This window comes from Capra hircus, chromosome 23, assembly GCF_001704415.2.
Source record: "Capra hircus breed San Clemente chromosome 23, ASM170441v1, whole genome shotgun sequence".
Classification (NCBI taxonomy): domain Eukaryota; kingdom Metazoa; phylum Chordata; class Mammalia; order Artiodactyla; family Bovidae; genus Capra; species Capra hircus.
Genome location: NC_030830.1, coordinates 23,678,905 through 23,699,128, shown reverse-complemented (window position 1 = coordinate 23,699,128; position 20,224 = coordinate 23,678,905). Strand labels below are relative to the sequence as shown.

The 20,224-nt window shown below is 44.8% G+C and overlaps 1 protein-coding gene across 1 annotated transcript in view; it reads right to left on the bottom strand.

The window, feature by feature from the left end:
• The window catches only part of ELOVL5 (ELOVL fatty acid elongase 5), a 66,003-nt gene extending 60,817 nt beyond the window's left edge, over positions 1-5,186 (bottom strand). Inside the window, 1 exon segment of the mRNA NM_001285628.1 lies at positions 5,067-5,186. The gene's annotated coding sequence lies outside the window, so the exon portion shown is untranslated.

Here is a 20,224-nt window from a genome sequence, read left to right as displayed (position 1 = left end):
AGGCCAGAGTAACTCCAGCGGTTACGTTTAACTTCTTAAAGAGAAAACTGTAATTTCCATCCCTGATTTCTGACATCTACCTTTCAAAGACCTAAAGGATTTCAACTTTCATTCTCTATCCCTGATCAAACAGAAGCAAAGGATTTGCTCTCTGCAAAAGCAAAAATAAAAAATTTTCATTCTGAAAGGCTCCTGAAATTCACCTTGGTATAACTGTTTGAAATAAAGGACCAAGGCCCAGAGTTGATTTCAGGTTGAAGGCAGGTTTAGGATAACAAACCAGGGCGGCCGGGTTCCATACAAGGACAGGGCACCCTACCCAAACCACTGTACCTTCCAAACCTCTCAGATTACTGCTGCTTCAATAAACAAAGGAATATGTGTATGCTTTACTATAATCCTGTATTATGAGGCAATGTTCATTTTATGTAAGTTTAGGTAATTCAGTGGATGAGAGGACCTAGAGGCCTTGGTTCTTACTCTGCCAGCAACTGACTCCATGAGCTCACCAGTACTGAGACTTTCCTTTTCTCATCCACAAGCACCCTGATTTCAGTAATATTAAAATGAGAAAGAGGGCTTGTGATTTTACCATGCCACTGATTACAAGCTGCATCACTACCCAGGTATGTTAAAAGGTGAAAAACTGCCTGAAAATGGATGAGATGCGGTGGAAACACGTTTTTCAAATGTGGCAGACAAACACTGGCTGCAAAGAGGAATGGGGACCAGAGGGGGAGAAAGGCCCTGTCTGGATGGATCATGGGCCCTTGAGATGTTTCCACTGGAGTACAAAGCCTCCTCTCCCTCCCTCTATGACACTGCAGTTCTTCTAACCCCCACACCTGAGAGCACCCTTCCTCTTGCTGGCCCTCAATCCGGCTGGTCTTCAAGCTGCGTAGATCTTCTCCTAGAGACATTCTCAAACGATTAGCTTGCTCCAGTGTGTGCTCATGGCCGTGGCTCCAGGTGAGGCCTCACCGCTGCCTGGCCTGCTCCAACAGCCTCCCAGTCTACCCTCATATGCCCCATGTCCATCCTCACCAATCCATCCCACGCACTCTGACAACACTCATGTCCTTGGAGCACAACATTCATGATACACTCCTTCCAGTCCAAAAGTCTCAGTGGTCTTGTGACAACATCTCAGGAAAGACACTAGCCTAGCAAGTCAAGACCACCCAGGCTAGAATGCTTTGTGACCTTGGGCAAGCATCTAAACTTCTGAGCCTCCATCTCCTCACTTGTAAAGTGGGAATGCTTAGAGTACCAACTAATAGTACTTGAGAAAAATCCATGTAAGGGCTCAGTGCAGAGTCTGACACGTAGTAATGGTTTAATAAAAGTTAACCTTTATGATCAACAACTTGTCATACTAACCTTTCTTCTCACTTCTGCCTGTCAGCTTCATGCATCTGGGCTACTTGCTTTAATGTCCAATGATGCACTTGTCTGCTCTCTAAACTTTCTCTCCTAGAATGCCCGTCCTCTGTGCACCTGTAAGATTCCTCTATGATGGGTAAGGTGAAATTCAAATGTGGGTTCCGTTCTGTTTCATTTCATTTAATTCAATCCTCTCTTTGATGGGGCCTGACACCCTTGGTGGCCCTTATAGCCGATACTGGCACACCCCTATATCCACAGAGACTTTCCCTGAAGGTGTAGTTTAGCAGCCAGGTAGGTGAGGTGAAACTTAAATGCACTTCCTCAGTTTGGGATAGGTCCCAGGATATCAGATTTCCACTCTTCTAGTTATTACTTCAAGTAACCAAGGCCTAAACCGAGGCCAAGGACACTCTCTGGAAGGTGGTGGCAGTTTCCATGTGTGAATATGGCAACAGGCGGCCTAGACTGTAACTGGCAGTCATCTTGCAAGATCAGCCTGCAGACCTAACAAACATCTGAGAAGGCTTCAGAGAAACAGAACGTAAGTTCTGCCTTTGGGACTTTTCAGGTCAGGTGGTCATTTAAGTCCATCTGGCACTGGGTTCTCTGTCTCTTGCACAAAAAGCATCCTAACCAACTGGGCAGTGCGAGGCGCTGATGACCTGGCAAGCTCTGCCATAAAGCTTTCTCAGATACAGTGAGACAAGCACCCCCCCCCCCCCTCAGAAATCTGCTTCTGATCTCCTTCTAGTATAAGGTGCAGATTAAGTTCAGGTGTAAAAGAATTAAAGTATAAGCTACTTCAGAAACTGTGTTGTTCAACAACCCTAAGACACACACAGCGCACACTCAGTAACTGACAAGCCAATTAAACTAATAGAAAGAGTGAATCAAATGTGGGCTAAAAGGAAGGAACAGACTTTACAGATGTGAAAGATGGCAAATTGTTCATAGTGGAAGGCTTGAAGATGGACCTTTAATCATGAGGTTAGATTTTTAAGTTACAGAGTAAGAGAGTTACATAAACGGCAGAGCCCACTGAACAAATCCGAGCAGCACAAGGCCAGAGGACGGGGCAGGTAAGTTGCAGGAGGCAGATCTACATGATTTGGACAAGTCACCTGGCATCTCTAGGCCTCAGTTCTCAATTCTTTATAAAAGAGATAGGGGATATCACTTCCCACAGGAAGGCTGTAAGAATCATCTATGGAAAGCAACTATTAATAGGAAGGTGCCCACATCAGTAATACCTCAAACTGAATGTATGCAAAGAAAAACCCACTGGGTAACTAATGGAAACAGTAACTGTTCCCACCAGTAACAAAGGAGTTGGTAGGCATAAAGGAGGGCTTAAAAATAATTAGAAATTTTCTTAGGGGAGAGGGACAGGATGTGGCTGAGTAAGGGGCTGAGTAAAAAGTAAAACCATCATTCATACTCTCTACTATCTACTTAGGCATCAAAGTCACCCTAAAAGATGGAAAACAGCTTTGTCGTGATTTCTGTAATTCAAGTTGGAAATAAGACACCCAAGGACTGATACTCACTTCTACAAACAGGAGGACAATCAACAGTTATGCTGAGAGAAAATGAGGAGGTAGTGGCAAAGAGATCCTTGCAAACACCTCCAAATTAAGAATTCTGACACCCCTCCCCCCAAAGAAAAAGCTCAGTTGATCCCAGGGAAAGAGATAACTCACCTCATTTTCAAAAGCAGCTTTGCTGGAATACTGGAATTAGTGTCTATGAAAGCCTAATTTTAAATATTTTCCCAGTTATTTGAGATTCTCCAGCTTTATTCCTGGCCACATCCCCTAAACCTCACTTCCCTTCCCCAAGAAGAAAAATAAGTGAAGAAGAAACATTTATCAAAGCACTATTTGGCAAGCCCCCATGCTGGGCACTTTCAACTATATCATCTCATGGAATCCCTAACAATTCTGCAACATGAAACCCTGAACAGAAATGATTTCGAAATTGAGTCAAGAAGCTGAGGACAGAGTCTGAAGTAATGAGGGTCTCTTCTTGAAAAAAAAAAAAAAAAATCGGACTTTCAAATTGTAATACACTTTCACTTTCAGCTAAGTTCTGTTCTATATTCTGTAAAACTAGTCATCAGTTACCATCAATAACGTTCCTCCTTTTGTCTTCAGTTAGAAACAAAAAAGAAAAAGCGAAAAAGAGACTCTGTCCAGAAAAACTTCCTGTCGATGAGAAGTTACAATCTAGGGTAAGAATGCAAGAGGGACACGAATGACATTTCTCTTTCAAGTGCTGAACTTTCCCTGGAGAATCCCGGGCAGCATCCAAGCGGACTGAAACAGTGATGCGCTTGTCCCCTCACCGCGGATGTAAAGTTAAAACTGTTCATCCACAGCCACCGAATGCCAAACCGGTTGTGTCCGTATCTCTAGATTCTGCCCCAAGTGCTGTTGGCTGAGCAACAGCAAAACAAGTGCAACCAACAGGTTATCTACTGAGTGGTTAGGGAAACACGTTACAAAACCTAACAAGCAACACGAGCTCTTCCGTGCCACCCAGTAAAGAAAGCACTTCCTGCCACAGGTCCCGCTATTAAAGAATTAAGGCTCCCCACCACTCTCCCGTCGAAACACCAGGTTCCGCAGCCCAGTTCGTAGGTCATGCACTGGATTCTTCCATTCGGGACTCCCCACCCCCACCCCAAAGTGGGCCAAGTGCATTATCCAAATTTGCAATCAAGAAGCCAAGAGCTGAGCTCAACTACAGTCGTGAGCAGGGGAAACCATCACCCATCACCCTAAAAGTGCAAGGGCATGGAACGCTTGGTGGCAAGACACAATTCTGAAGAACAAGTCTTGCTCCAGGCACGACTCCCTCCACCCCAAGGCGGGCTTGCGAACGCTGGGGTACGGTGGGGGGCGAGTCTTATCTGCGTTTAAACTGTAAAAGAGGACTTTACCTTGCTACTCGCAGCAGACACGCCCGGCCGCGAGCCGCTCCAGCCCGCGACCCCACCGCCCTCGCGCCCCGATTCCCTCAAAAGTAGCCCAGGTTGTTCCCGAGTCCCCGCCCCCGAGCTTCCCCACCGGCCTCATCCTCTCCGAGGACCGCTGGCTACAGTTACCTGGTTTCAATAAAACCCAAAGTGTTCCGAGGCTAGCGGGCTCGCCTCCCGGTCGGGGGCAGAGACGGGAGGGCAAGAGAGAAAACGAAAGGCCCGAGGGGACCGACCCACGCCGCGACCGCCCGGCGGTTCTCCCGGCTCACGGGGGTTTTGTTCTCCGAGGAAGCCCGATCGCTCTCGGGGCTCTTCCCTGGATCTCCGGCCGCGCGTTCATCTAACCCGGGCGGGTGAACCCGAGCGCAGAGCCCACCCGCCCTGCCTCGCGTTAGGGGAGCCGGGTGCGTTCCCGCCGCGCCAGTCAGTGGGCACACTGCCTGCCGGCGGCTTCCACCGCTAAACAGGTGAGACAGCATCTCGCAGAAACGGCCAGGGCGCCTGCCGTCGCGCCCTGAGACCCGGGTCCGGCGGGCTCCTTCGCCACGCGGGCGCAGCGCGGGCCGGGCCGGCAGTCGCTCGTGCGCACCGGGATCAGAACCCAACAGCGGGGTCGCATCCCTCGGTGCCGGCCGCGCGCCGGCGAGGGTGTCATGGCCGAGCGGCGGCCAGACGAAGTTTTCCGGAGCCGCCCGCTTACCTCTTAGGCCGAGGGCAGCGGCGGCTCGGAGAAGCGGCTAGGCGGCGGTGGCGGCGGAGCCCGGGGACCAGCCGAGCCGGGAGGAGGCTGGAGGGAGGCACCGGCCAGCAGGAGCAGCCGCGATGGGAAGAGGAAGGCGCCGGGTATCTACAATCAGAACGTGGGCTGACCGTGACGTCACAATGGCGCGGCCAGCCAATCGCCGCCCGGAGGCCGAATCTAGCGCTATGATGTCATGCGGCCTGGGAGCCAATCGTGAAACAATAGAACTTTCGTGATTGTAAATTCCAGAATCCGATGCAGTGGAGAGCAGTGGTCCGGGTTGGTCCCCTCTGGTTCACGTGTCTCTGGACAATTTTATCCGCTTTCTTCCTAATAAGCCTGCGTGGAACGCAGAGCCTGCGCAATAGCACCGGTGAAGTTCCCGATGCCCTGAACTCTGTTTCTCTCAGTGCCAGGCCTGGCAGGGTTGTGTGGCTGTGTTTGGACGGCAGACGCCCACTGTGGTGCTGCCTCCTCGCGGGTTCTGGAAGGGAGCCAGTTCTTGGTTTTAGATGAAAGGGTTAAATGCCTAGGGAGAGTACTAGAGCTAACGAAATAGGACAGCAACAAAAAAAGCGCTGGAAACTGATGCTATAGCTTAACTCCTTGTTGGTAGATTTACCGTGATTTTTCTTAAGGATCCTGATTCTCCCTTAGTGATCACTGCCAACTCCATTTCTCCTCAAGACTTTTTGTAGGAAATAAGGTGAGGGAGTAAGTGACATCTTTTCAACTAGACAAATACAAGCACATAAGACAAAGTGCTTTGTGTTCGGGGCATGAGTAGACCCTTGCTGTTTCATTGATATTTGGATAATTTAAGGCCTTCATCATCCTAGTATCCTATGCTTTCTTCATGTCAGGTCTCAGAAATTAAACCTTTCTCCCCGTGCACTCTAATTGTATTTCTGTTACCCAAAGCCCATGGATCCGACATAGCCAACTATTTAATGCAGGTAAATTTATTTTACATACTTACAATGTGATGTTTATCACTTTCCAGGTGTGTTCCAGGCACTGGGCCATTGCCCATTGCCTTAAGAATTCAGATGTTGAAACTATACACAAATTAGATAATGTAAACATACACAAAATAACTAAGATTTTTAAATATCTGATTGCCATTCTACTCCACAAACACTGACTGCAGTTTGCAATGTTATGCTTGGTGTAAAAATCTTCAAGAATTCCCTCCCCATGTAAAATGATACAGTCGGGAAACAGCTACTGTGCAGAACGGTAAACTGCTTTGACAGAAGTCAAGATACATAAATTGATGAATACCTTTCTGTCAAGGGGTATGTGAAAAAGCATCTGTCAGAGGCATAGAAGAGTTGAGCAAAGATGTCTCCCTTACTCTTCACTCTTCAGCTGGAAGTTCAAGGCCAGAGCTGGTTCAACTCTCTGTCACCCTATCCGAATCTATCTTTCCAGGTTTTAAAATTTTCAAATGTAACTTGATATTCCAAAAATCTCAAGTTTTATACCACACAGAATTGTTTTTATTGTGTTTACCTATCAATAAAATGTTTTAAACCCATACTATCAAAATATCTGTTGTTGGTTCAGTCATGTCCAACTCTTTGAGACCCCATAAACTATAGCCTGCCCAGCTCCTCTGTCCATGGAATTCTCCAGGCAAGAATACTGGAGTGGGTTGCCATTTCCTTCTCCAGGGGATCTTCCTGACCTAGGAATCGAACCCAGGTCTCCTGCATTGCAGGCAGATACTTTACTATCTTAGCTATTGTCTGTGTATCCGGGCTTCCATCAGGGCATTTTTCACTGTGCATTGTAGCTTCCTGATTGCCACACCTTGTTCAGTCTGTGGGGTGCTTGTACCTCCACTTTGAAGACCCCTATTTTAGACTGCAAAGTCTATTGGAAGGGAGTTTACTATGCGTTGAATTTTGATCATTATTTATTCTCAGATATTACTACAGTCCTGATATATAATAAGAGCTTAGTAAATATGTTTTTAATAAGTATGTGAGCTCTTATCCCTGCCTCACCATCATCACACTGGTACTTCTATTTCCTGCTCCTGCACTCCAAAACTCTGTCAGATAGATCCCAAGACTGTTGACTCCTCTCAAACTTAAGCTAGTAAGGTCATGTTCTCATTCTCTCCCTATCCAGAGACTTAGGGCTCCCAATACATATATAATTCAGGGAGGAACTTCTGCCCTCACCTAACTCATCTTATGCCGTGCAAACTGGCTACCATGACCTCATTATGAGTTACTCCATCTGGTTGCACCACCACATTCATGGATAAAGTTGCAAGAAATGGCTCTCCAACTTAACTGTGGCTGTATATATATTTTTTTAATCAAAAGAATGGCTAGGACTCCATGCCAGGGTTCAAGAAAAGTATGTTAGTGAGTGTCAGAATCAACTTCCCGGTCAAGTTGGGTCCTACACCCTGTGGTGAAGTCATTCCAAACCTGACAACCAACTTGTCAAAAATGAACCTAAGTAGGTGCCATACAAAGCCCTGTATCTCTTGCTTGGTTCCATAAAGCATCCCTGGAGTCCCCCAGAAAGGGATTGTTGAATTACCTTCATGTAATAGTTGGCTGTTTTATTCCTTCTCTTCTTCCTCCTCCTGCTTTTCTCTATTTTTTAAATTCTGGCAACATTTTTCCTTCAGTGATCCCAGACCTCCTCCAACCATACACTTCCATTTGTATCAGAAGGTTGCTTCAGTATTGCGAAATACTGGACATTTTTTTTTCTATTGTTACAACATCTGAAGTTGAATTAAGAAATATGATTGAAAGTTTCACCAGCATACCATTCTAAGGAGTGTTGTTTGATTTAAAGATGAAATACTATATATGCTATGAAGGTATTTGTACAACTCAGTGAAACCTGTCCTTTGTAATAAAATGTAAGCCCCTGTTTGCCTCTGGACATTTGAATTCTGATTAAAATATAGGCCAGGTATAAGCTAGTTAACTGGTAGCTCAGATGGTAAAGAATCTGCCTGTAATGCAGGAGACCTGGCTTCAAGTCCTGGGTTGGGAAGATCCCCTTAAGGAGGACATGGCAAACCACTCTGGTATTCTTGCCTGGAGAATTTCATAAACAGAGGAACCTGGCAGGTACAGTCCATGGCATCCCAAAGAGTCAGACATGACTGAGTGACTTATACTTTCACTTTCATAAGCTAGTTTATAGCTAAGGTTGAGGCTATTCAATCTCTGCCTTATGTTTTTCTTCCCTGTGATCCTACTTTTTTCTTCTTTTCTAATTTGTGTTTTCTGTTATCTTGTTGCTGGGGTTCCCATTGGCCTGCTTTGTCTTTGCAGGAGAGAGAGATTAAAAGGAAGTTTCCTTTCCTTCTCAGACCTTGGAATTAGTTCGTACTTCCATTGTTACTTTGCTGCCACTCCTCTTTATTGCTGGTCAACATGTACCCAGATTTATCTCTATTCCTGTCATCTTGATGGATGTGAGCTACTGGAAGGCACTGCCCATGCCTGGCTACCAGGTTGCTCCCCAACAACTAGCAGAACCTCTGGCAAATAGCAGATGCTCATAAATATCTGCCGAATGTAAACAATTTGAACTATTTCTGGATTCTCTGGTCTTGTCTTCTCCACTTCATTTTAGAGTATTTAGTATTCTATCTAGGAGCAACTGGATAATGAAAGAAAGGATCTATGTCCTCATCTCTATCTTTACTTCTCAGGTGATGTTATCACTCCCCTTTTAATGGCTTTAGATTCCATCTATAATCTACTAACTCTCAAATGTATTTTCTCCAGCCTGGACCTTTCCCCTGAATTCCAGACTTATATTCTTAACTGCCTATTGTGACTCCTTCTCTTGGTGTCTGTCTAAAAGGTATCTCAAACTGAGAATAATAAAAAAAAAATGAGCTCTTGATTTTTCCCCAGACTTGCTCCCCCTGGGGTGTTTTCAAAACAAACACCTTAGAGTTATGTTTAACTCCTCTCTCTCTTTCACATCTTATCTCCATGCATCAGCAAAATTCTGCCCAGAATAATCTAACCCAGAAATCTCCGAGGCTTGAACCCTGGCTTCACTCTGATCTCTTTAAATGTCCTCTTTTTAGAGAGTTCTCCTTGATCACTCTCTAAATTTGTAAAATCTCCCTCTTTGCCTCCCCCATTCTGGAAGCTTTTACTCTGCTTTTTTTTTTTTCTCTCCCTAGCACTTATTGTCAGACGTAGCATAGGTTCACTTTTAATATTTATTTATCCTCATCCCCCCCATTAACTTACTGAGAGCACAGACTGTTCTCTCCACCACTGCTTGAAACCTCAGCACTTGGAACACTGCTTGGCACCTGGTAGGACCTCAGGCAATACTTACACTTATTCAGTGGATAAATTGAGGAACAAATGAATAGAAAACTGAAACGCAGATCAGTAAGATATGTTTGTACTAGGTACCACTTGGCCAAAAATGAAGTCTAAGAGAAAAAAAATACCAAGTACAATAATTTTAAAAATTACTATTGATGGGTATTATTTTTCTGTTCCCCATTATGATGTTTTTTTCCTGCCACCTTTCTGAAATGTTAAAATCTGAAAAGTTAGGGATTTCCCTGGTGGTCCAGTGGTTAAGAATCTGCTTGCCAATGCAGGGGACATGGGTTCAATCCCTGGTCTTGGAAGATCCCACATGCCGTGGAGCAACTAAGCCTGGGCGTGCACCCCAACTATTGAGCTTGTGCTCCAGAGCCCGTGCACCTCAGCTGCTGAGGCCCACATGTCAACAGCCAGTGCTCCACAATAAGAGAAGCCACCGTAATGAGAAGGCCGAGCACGCAACTAGAGAGTAGCCCCTGGGGCTCTCCACAACTAGAGAAAAGCACGCACCCACCGATGAAAACCCAGTGCAGCCAGAAATAAGTAAACAAATAAAATTTTAAAAAATCTGAAAAGTTAACACATTCTAAGAGAATACCTAACCTTTTAAAAGAGGATAAAAGACTGTAACTCTGGTTGTGATGAAAAAGGCACACTATTGTCTTAAATTGGTATGAACGTCTTAACTGTGGTGTTGAAGATTCTTGAGAGTCCCTGGACTGCAAGGAGATCATACCAGTCAATCCTAAAGGTAATCAGGCCTGAATATTCATTGGAAGGACTGATGCTGAAGCTGAAGTTCTAATACTTTGTCCATCTGATGCGAAGAACTGACTCATTGGAAAAGAGCCTGATGCTAGGAAAGATTGAAGCCAGGATAAGAAGGGGACGGCAGAGGTTGAGATGGTTGGATGGCATCACTGACTCAATAGACGTGAGTTTGAGCAAGCTCCAGGAGTTGGTGATGGACAGGGATGTCTGGTGTGCTGCGGTCTATGGGGTCACAGAGTCAGACATGACTGAGCGACTGAACTGACTGACTGACTGATTCTTCTATAAATGTATCAGTTATCTTGAATATCAAGTGCTTTCTTTTGAAGTAGAGACTTATGATAATTATTTAGATGATGAGTCAAATTTGGTACCAGTTCTTTTTCCTTTTACTACTCATAAATTTCTAAAACCTTTTCCATTTACACTCTCCTTTTACCCTTTTAGCACCATAATGAGATGAGAAAATTGGGCCACAGAAGAGTTAAGTGACATACCCAAGATTGCAAAGCCAGTTAGTGCAGAATTAAGATTGAATTCAGGTCTCAGTCCTCAACCTCTTTACAAGCTGAGCTATGCTAAAGACACGATCTTGTACCAGGAAAGCTTCTCAATGTGTCTTTTACTTTTCTGGTTATCGAAACAGAAATTTCTTAATTGATATATTTCATTCTACAACATATGAAAGAGCTAAAGAATTCTAGAAAGTAGACAAAAGCAGATGATAACCACACTTCTAGCTAAAAACGATGCGCAACTGGCAAAGAGCAGTGACGTGGTTCTGTTGTTAAGAGCATGCTTATGTGGACTATGTCCTACTTTAGCTGTGGGTTCTAGATGGCTTGGGTGCTAGTGATATAGTACAGTATGTGCTTTGGTCTAATTCTGACATTTATAAAACAAGTTTCCCAAACATTAGCCATAATTGGTTTAATTGTTCTAGGTTATGCAATATATTAGTTTTAGGCATAACGTGTCCTAAAATTTATTCCTTTGTGTACCTGCAGAGCTAGACGTGTTCTTACATGTCAAAAATGGGCAATGCCATTTCATTTCACAATCTCAAATTTCCTTGAGCGTGAATGTGGCATCTTAAGTCTCAAATTAAATCTATAAGTATATGTTGCTGTGCAGTTATGTCTGTAAACTATTGCTTGGCATCTGGTGTTGAAGAATATATATATATTTTAATTTCATATATTTCTTAATGTGAGATTTACTCAGTCAACTCTCTTTCAGGTTTAATGGTTTTGTAGTATTGTCTTCTGATCTGAATGTTTAAATGATGCATTGACTTGCATCAGATGTATTTCAATAGAATGAATACATTCTATTGTCAGATTGATACCCTATAGACATAAAGTTATTTAAAGTCTAGAAAATTAGAAGTACAATAATATCTTGTTATTTGTGTATTTTGCTGATCAGTAAGATTAATTTCTACATAGTCTTAATCTGTATCTAATCTTCTCACTTTTCTCTGCAGCTTCCTGCACCCTTTTTACTTTCTGATGTGACCTAGGACAAAATGTCTCTTTCCTATTCTCCCTGTAATCAGAGCATTCTGTACAGGCCTTTGTTTTATCACTTACAATGTTAATATTGCAATAATTTGCTTATACTTCTCTTCCTTAACTTAAGGCCAGAAGACATGTCATTTATCTTTGTTCTCTAGCATTATGCTATGCCAGATACATAGCAGATATTCAATGAATGTTTACTGAACAAGATTTCCAAAGACTGTTACTTTCTTCATGATAAAGACATCAAATAAAACATAGTAGGCTGTTTCAGGATATTCATGAGAGACTTTGGGAGGCCCAAGTTTATTTCAGCAGTTTAATGTTCTTTCATAATGTAGTAGGCAGCTTCTGAAAGTGCCTCCAGTAATCTCTGGCACCTGATATTCACGTCTATGGACTAGATCTAGTAACTTGCTCCTAACTGAAATACCTAGTAACTTGCTCCTAACAGAAAGAACATGGCAAAAATGATGGAATGACATTTCCAAGATTAGATAGGCAAAAAGTGACTTCTGGGATTTCCACAGTTGTCTGGTGGCCAAGACTGCAAGCTCCCAGTGCAGGGGCCCCAGGCTTGATCCCCGGTCAGGGAACTAAATCCCACATGCCACAACTAAGAGCTTGCATGCCAAAACCAAATGATTCCATATGCTGCAAGGAAGATTGAAGCTCCTGTGAGCCACAACTTTGATCCAGCACAGCCAAATAAATAAATATAGCTTCTTGACTTGCAGGCTTTGTTGAAATAAGTACCATGTTGGAAATGTTCACATAATAAGAAGCTAAGGGTCACCTCTAGCCAATAGACAACTAGGAACTCAAATCCTCAATGTGACAGTCTATAAGGAACAGCATCCTGACACCAACCACTTGGGTGAGCTGGAAAGTGGATTTTTACCCACTGAAACTTTGAGATGATTACAGGCCCTGAGGGCATCTTTTATCCTGACTTGTGGGCATCTTGGGTATAGTCTGTGAAAAGCCCTGGAGAAGAGAACCCACCTAAGTAAGCAACACACTGATTTCTCATATATAGAAGCTTTGAGTTAAAAATGTGAGAACTCCCTGGTAGTCCAGTGGTTGGGACTTGGCGCTTTCACTGCCATATTGTTGTTTTTGTTCAGTTGCTAAGTCATGTCCAACTCTTTGTGACCCCATGAACTGCAGTACGCCAGGCTTCCCTGTCCTTCTGTATCATCCAGAGTTCGCTCAAACTCATATCCATTGAGTCGGTGATGCTATCCAGCAATTGCCTCCTCTGTCACCCCCTTTCCCTCTTTTCTTCACTGCTCTGGTCTGGGTTCAATCCCTGGTTGGGGAACTAATATCCCTCAAGCCAAGTGGCTTGACAGAAAAGAAGGAAAAAACCAAACCAAACCAAAAAACTGTTGTTTCAAGCCACTGTTTTGAGATAATTGTTACAAAGCAATAGGTATGCATCCTACGGTGGTGCTAGCTGTAAGGAATCTGCCTGCCAATGCAGGAGCCGTGAGACGCAAGTAGGGAAGATCCCCTGGAGGAGGGCATGGCAACCCACTCCAGTATTCATGCCTGGAGAATCCCCATGGACAGAGAAGTCTGGCAGGCTACAGTCCACGGGGTTGCAAAAGAATCAGACACGACTGAAGCAACTGAGCACGTACACATGAAGATAGCATCAGTAGTTTACTTTTAAAAACAGAAATCAGAGACAGAAGAATAGAGATAAAACCTATTTACTTTACTTGTCAGAACAATCTAGATATGCCTAGTATTTTGATAACTAGGTCAATATTCCAGCTGCAAGAGCTTGCCTTTCCCATTATGGTTTTCTGTTATCACACAAAACAATTTTATACATATGGGGAGAGGCTGCCCCATTTGAAAAGGAGGAGATCAAGACAGGCCATCCTCGAATCAAATTAAACTGCTACTGCATTGAATGAGGGCTTACTGGAAAGAGACCCTCATTTTCATTCTGACATCAATAAACATTTTTTCAAGTCAGGGGGTTAGTCAAGTGCTTCCAATTTTTATTTATTACTTTGAATTAGTTTTTATTCCAATACCAAAGAAAGGCAATGCCAAGGAATGTTCAAACTACAGTGCAATTGCACTCATTTCACATGCTAGCAAGATAATGTTCAAAATCCATCAAGTTAGGGTTCAACAGTACCTGAACTGAGAACTTCTAGATGTACTAGTTGGATTTAGAAAAGGCAGAGGAACCAGAGATCAAATTGCCAACATCTGTTGGATCATAGAAAAAGCAAGGGAATTAAAAAAAAAAAAACCCAGCTACTTCTGCCTCATTGACTCTGCTTAAGCCTTTGACTGTGTGGATCACAACAAACTGTGGAAAATTCCTATGGGATGGGACTATCAGACCACCATACAAGATCAAGAAGCAACAGTTAGAACCAGACATGGCACAAGGGACTGGTTCAAAATTGGGAAAGCAATATGTCAAGGCTGTATATTGTCACCCTGCTTATTTAACTTATATGCAGAGTACATCATGTGAAATGCTGGGCTGGATGACTCACAAGATGGAATCAAGATTGCTGGGAGAAATGTCAACAACCGCAGATATGCAGATGATACCACTTTAATGACAGAAAACAAAGAGAAACAAAAGAATCTCTTGATGAAAGTGAAACAGGAGAGTGAAAAAGCTGGCTTAAAACTCAACATTAGAAAAACTAAGATCATGGCATCTAGTCTCATCACTTCATGGCAAATAGTTGGGGAAAATGTGGAAATAGTGACAGGTTTTATCTTCTTGGGCTCCAAAATCACTGCAGATGGTGACTGCAGCCATGAAATTAAAAGACACTTGCTCCGTGGAAGAAAAGCTATGAGAAACCTAGACAGTGTATTAAAAAGCAGAGACATCATCTTGCCGACAAAGGTCTGTATAGTCAAAGCTATGGTTTTTCCAGTAGTCATTACAGATGTGAGAGCTGGACCATAAAGAAAGCTGAGTGCCAAAGAATTGATGCATTCGAATTGTGGTGCTGAAGAAGACTCTTGAGAGTCCCTTGGACAGCAAGGATATCAAACCAGTCAATACTAAAGGAATCAATTCTGAATACCCACTGGAAGGACTGATACTGAAGCTGAAACTCCAATACGTTGGCCACCAGATGCAAAGAGTCAACTCATTGGAAAAGACCTTGATGCTGGGAAAGACTGAGGACAAGAGGAGAAGGGGTCGACAGAGGAGGAGATGGTTGGATGGCATCACCGACTCAATGGACGTGAGTTTGAGCAAATTCTGGGAGATAGTGAAGGACAGGGAAGCAGGGTGTGGTGCAGTTCATGGGGTTGCAGAGTCAGACACAACTTAGCCACTGAGCAACAAAAACCTTGAATTGAGGCATTACAGGTTACTATTAAAACACAAAAACAAACACAATTATACAGTAAGAATAATGCATTGTACTTTCATCACTAATGAGTGTACCCATTTATTTCACTGGGTCAGCCAATTAAGAAGTAATTAAGCTCTGAAAGCTGAAAGCCTGGAAAGTTGGGTTGTGGTTAAGTAAATCAGGAAAAATTCCCATAGACTAGGGATTAGGGGTGCTATAATGAATGTATGGAGAAGGCAATGGCACTCCACTCCAGTGCTCTCGCCTGGAAAATCCCATGGATGGAGGAGCCTGGTAGGCTGCAGTCAATGAGGTCGCAGAGTCGGACATGACTGAGGGACTTCTCTTTCACTTTTCACTTTTATGCATTGGAGAAGGAAATGGCAACCCACTCCAGCGTTCTTGCCTGGAGAATCTCAGGGATGGGGGAGCCCGGTGGGCTGCCGTCTATGGGGTCGCACAGAGTTGAACACGACTGAAGTGACTTAGCATGCATGCATAATGAATGTATAGCACAAGTAGGAAAGAACAAAATGAATATTCAAGGTACATTCATGAATAGCCTGCTCACTTTTTAAATTAACCGGGGCATTTATTAGGGTATCTGAAAGTCAGTGGATACTAAGTTGATACTTACTGATTGTTTCTAGGGGACATGGTGTGTGCCAAAAATTGAGATAATAAAACTACAACACTTGGTTAAAAATAAAAGGTGATGTACCTTAAGAAGTGCATAAAAAGGTGCCACAGAAATTCAGATATTGGAGAGAATGAGAAAAGGGTCTTGAGGCAGCAGAGCCTTTGCAAAGGCTGTAGTTAAGAGACTGCCCATCTCCCCTTTTCCTGTCTCAACTTAAGAGTCCCTTTTTCAGATAGATCTCTCCTATTACGCCGGCTAAAATCAGTCCCGCCTCAGGAGTCGCTTTTCCCTCGGCCACTAGTTTACACTCAGTTCACAGCTCTTCACACAACCTGCGATTGTTTTGCTTACTAATTTTATCCCTACCTTCCCAATTAGCCTTTAAACTTCGGGATGGCAGAAACAAGTCCGCCTTGTTCACTGGGGTGTGCCGGGCATAAAGTATGTGCTCAACAGACACTTGCTGGATGGCCCAGTGTAAAATGTGAAGTCAAAACAGGGTACTGGTGGAGGGATGGAAAAACGCTGCGTGTCCGGACATGGATTCCTAACGTAGCCCTTCCTCCGAAGAGCTCCGTCCGAGCCATATTTACACAACGTGCTCCGAGCCTCCAGGAGGGATCCTCGGCGGTGGACAGGCGCTGTGTCGCCAAAGAGGGCGGGCGCGGCTTTTCCTCGCTACTCCAATATCCCGCCCCCAAGTCTGGACCGCACTCCCTCCAGATCCTCCATCACTTCCGGGCACCCACACCCTCGCCGGGCCCGGGGACCAGAGCCCGTCCCGGACCCCTCCTCCACTCGCAGGGCGTGGGGACCGTTAACTGCCCGCAGCGGCGCAGGGCGGTGCCGCCCCCGCCCGGCGCCCTCCGCCCTCCGCATCCCCCGCCCAGCTCCGCCGCCACGGTCACCCCATTCATCCAGCGGCAGTGCCGGCCAATCACCGCGCACCCATGGCGCCGCATCTGGCGATGGGGCGGGGCCGCGCCCGGCGCGCGCTCTCGTCCTCTCCCCGCCCGGGCTCGTGCTGGCCGGGGTCATTCCCGGGCAGTGACCAGCCTCCGCCCCTCGGTGACCCTGCGGGGACTTGGGTGGGGGTGAGGAGGCGGAGAGCTGCGCTGCTTGGAAGGTGGAGTCTTAGTTCTGAGGGTAGTCAGGGCCTCGGAGGAAGAATGGAAAGTGGTCCTGATCTCGCAGCAGCCAGCGCCTCAAGAGAAACCCTAGATCCCTTCTTAGGAGTTGAACATGGACATCCTGGATGAAAGCCAGGAATCCTAGCCTCTGGACCGCCAGGGCTGGAGGCTAGAAACAGTGGCTCTGGCTCTCTCCTGGCCTCCTCTCCGCACCCCCGCCCCCGACAAATCAAAAAATGTTTCAAAAAGGCAAACACTGTAGACACAGGTACAGTTTATTATTAGGGACACAGCGTAACATATGCGAGAGCACACAGACAAGCAGTTTATTTAAGTCAGAAGCAAGACAGAAATAGATACTGTGAGAAAAAGGGCATGGGCATCCTCTCTGGTGAGGAGGTGCATAGTAAAGAGACGATTTTCTTTTCTTTTCTTTCTTTCTCTCTTTTTTTAAGGATTTCATTTTCCCAGTTAAACATTTGAAAAAAAGAATTTTTTTTTTTTGGCTGAGACACATGGTTTGCAAGATCTTAGTCCCTGTCCAGGGATGGCACGAATGCCCCCTGCAGTGGGAGCTCAGAGTCTTAACTAGTGGATCTTTAGGGTAGTCCCATAAAGAGGTTGGAGAAGGCAATGGCACCCCACTCCAGTACTCTTGCCTGGAAAATCCCATGGACAGAGGAGCCAAGAGTCAGACAGGACTGAGCAACTTCACTTTCACTTTCACGCATTGGAGAAGGAAATGGCAACCCACTCCAGTGTTCTTGCCTGGAGAATCCCAGAGACTGGGGAGCCTGGTGGGCTGCTATGGGGTCACACAGAGTTGGACACGACTGAAGCGACTTAGCAGCAGCAGCAGCAGCAGCATAAAGAGGTTGGAGAAGGCAATGGCAACCCACTCCAGAACTCTTGCCTGGAAAATCCCATGGACAGAGGAGCCTGGTGGGCTGCAGTTCATGGGGTCGCTAAGAGTCAGACAGGACTGAGCAACTTTACTTTCACTTTCACGCATTGGAGAAGGAAATGGCAACCCACTCCAGTGTTCTTGCCTGGAGAATCCCAGGGATGGGGGAGCCTCATGGGCTGCTGTCTATGGGGTCGCCCAGAGTTGGACACGACTGAAGCGACTTAGCAGCAGCAGCAGCAGCATAAAGAGGTGGTTTAAATCCCTTATATATTATAATCCTTCTGGGTCTTTGTTTATCTTTGACCAACTATCTTACTACTTTTTCACACATGACCAGTCCTAGGACACTTGCCAACATGAGTGTGAATCTTTTTGCTAAGATGAATCCCACTACAGAAGCCTGTGAAGGTATGTCCACCATTATTATGGGGTGGTGTCCTCTCCCATGTTGATCCCCAAGGAGCTTTCCTGCGGATGTGTGCCTAAGGAAGTTTTCCTTGACCTCAGGAGTGGTGATCTTATCTCTTTACTTCAGCAGAGCTGGGCTTCTGCCACTCTCTTTGTTCTTGGAGTATCTGGGTGAGGACAAAGTTTGTTTTACTCCACTTGACTAAACACCAGCTGTCCAACCTAGGGTCCCATTTGTTTCCTACTTCAGTCCTGACTGCAGTGGTCCCATGCCCCTGGGACCCAGAGAGCCCTGAGGAACATCCAGACTAGCACAAAGGATGCTCCCCGTCCTGAGACCGGCCATTGGGTGGAATTGTGTGGGGCAGGAGAAAAAGGGAAGATGAATGAACAAGAAAATGTGTCTTTGGGCCGCTCAGCCCAAGTGTGATGCTAGGGAAGGGATGGAAGAGAAGCCTGAAGTCCTTAGGCATCTTTCACAGTCATCTTTTGTAACCCAGGAATTAGTCTGCATCGTAGACTTTGCTAATGTTTGTCCAGGCTGCTGAAAGTGGGGGTAAAACAAAAGGCTGCTTCTGTTCAGGTAAAGTTACATTAATTTTTGTATCTTCAAAAATTGGTGTTGACAATATCTCTCCTAGTATGTTCATAAATGGGCTTTTGTTTTTCTTCTGAACTATCTACCATAATGTCTTATTCACCATTAGGTGAAGAATTAAGAGGGAACCTAGTGGCTTTTCTGTTGGTGGCAAAGGTCACTCCCTCCTTCCTCCCCCTCTCTCCTCCCTCTCACCCAAAACCTTAAGGCACAGAAAGCAGTTTGACCACAAATGCCACCAGATATTTTAACTTCTCACCTAATGCCCCTAACCAGTCTGTAGTAATAGATATTATCACCTACTTTAGACATCAAAACAGGCTCAGATATTAATCTGGCTAAAGTCAGTTTGTATGTCACAAAATCTGGCCCTTTTCCACTCTTCTTCAGTCCCAGATGATGGAATCCATAATAAATGGAGGGTAGAAAGGAGTCTAATGCTTTTGGTATCCTTAGCTAAGGTTGGCACATCTAGCCCAGTGCCAGTGCTTCTTAGAGTTGGGTTTTCATTGCTTGCAAAGTCTGTGAAGTACAGTTTCTGTGTCAGAACTTTGAAAGGTAGGAGAGTTCGTTGAAGCTCTGAAATACTGGGTCACATGTGGGCTGATGTCTTTTATGATCCAGCCTGACCTGAAACAAAATCCCTTTCATAATTACGTATTGCCAGCCTGGATACGGGAGGACTGCCCAGATCTTGCTCAGGAGCTTCAGTCTTTGTGGCAACCGGAGTACAGAAAAGTTGGATCAAAGAGTTAATTAGGTCACAGAATGCTTTTTGGAGAAAGTAGCAAACTATGATTCGATTTTGACCTCAATCCAATTTAACAGATTGTCGGGGGGAGCGTGGGGAGCTGACTGCTTCACATTCCAGGCTACGGATACACAGAAAATGGGTGAGAAACTTTTCTTGCCAACTGAAAAAAATTGCAGTTAGAGTGAGGTGTATTAATGAGCTGAGCATATGAATAACAGTAAACACAGGCAGTACATACCATTACAATAGATATATATGAGGCAAGAATCACAGTTCAGCTTTGACCAAGCAGTGTAGGTCAAAAGGTTGAAGAAGGAGAGAAGGTTCTTTAGGCTCAAAGCTAGAGAGTCAGGACTTTTCTTCATCAGTCAGGGAGGGCTTAAGAAAGAAATGCCAGGGACTTCCCGGGTGGTCCAGTGGTGCACCTTCCAATGCAGGGGAATCAGGGAGTTAGGATCTAAGATTCTACATGTCTCACACCCAAAAGATCGAAGCATAAAACAGAAGTGGTATTGTAACAAATTCAATAAAGACTTTAATAATGGTCCACATCCAAAAAAAATCTTAAAGAAATAGAAAGACATGCCAGTCCAACAATTTAACTTACATGCAACCCAATTCTTAAACACTTTTTTTTTTTTTTTTAAACAGCTTTCCTATTGCATTTGGTACAAAATCTCAACTCCTTA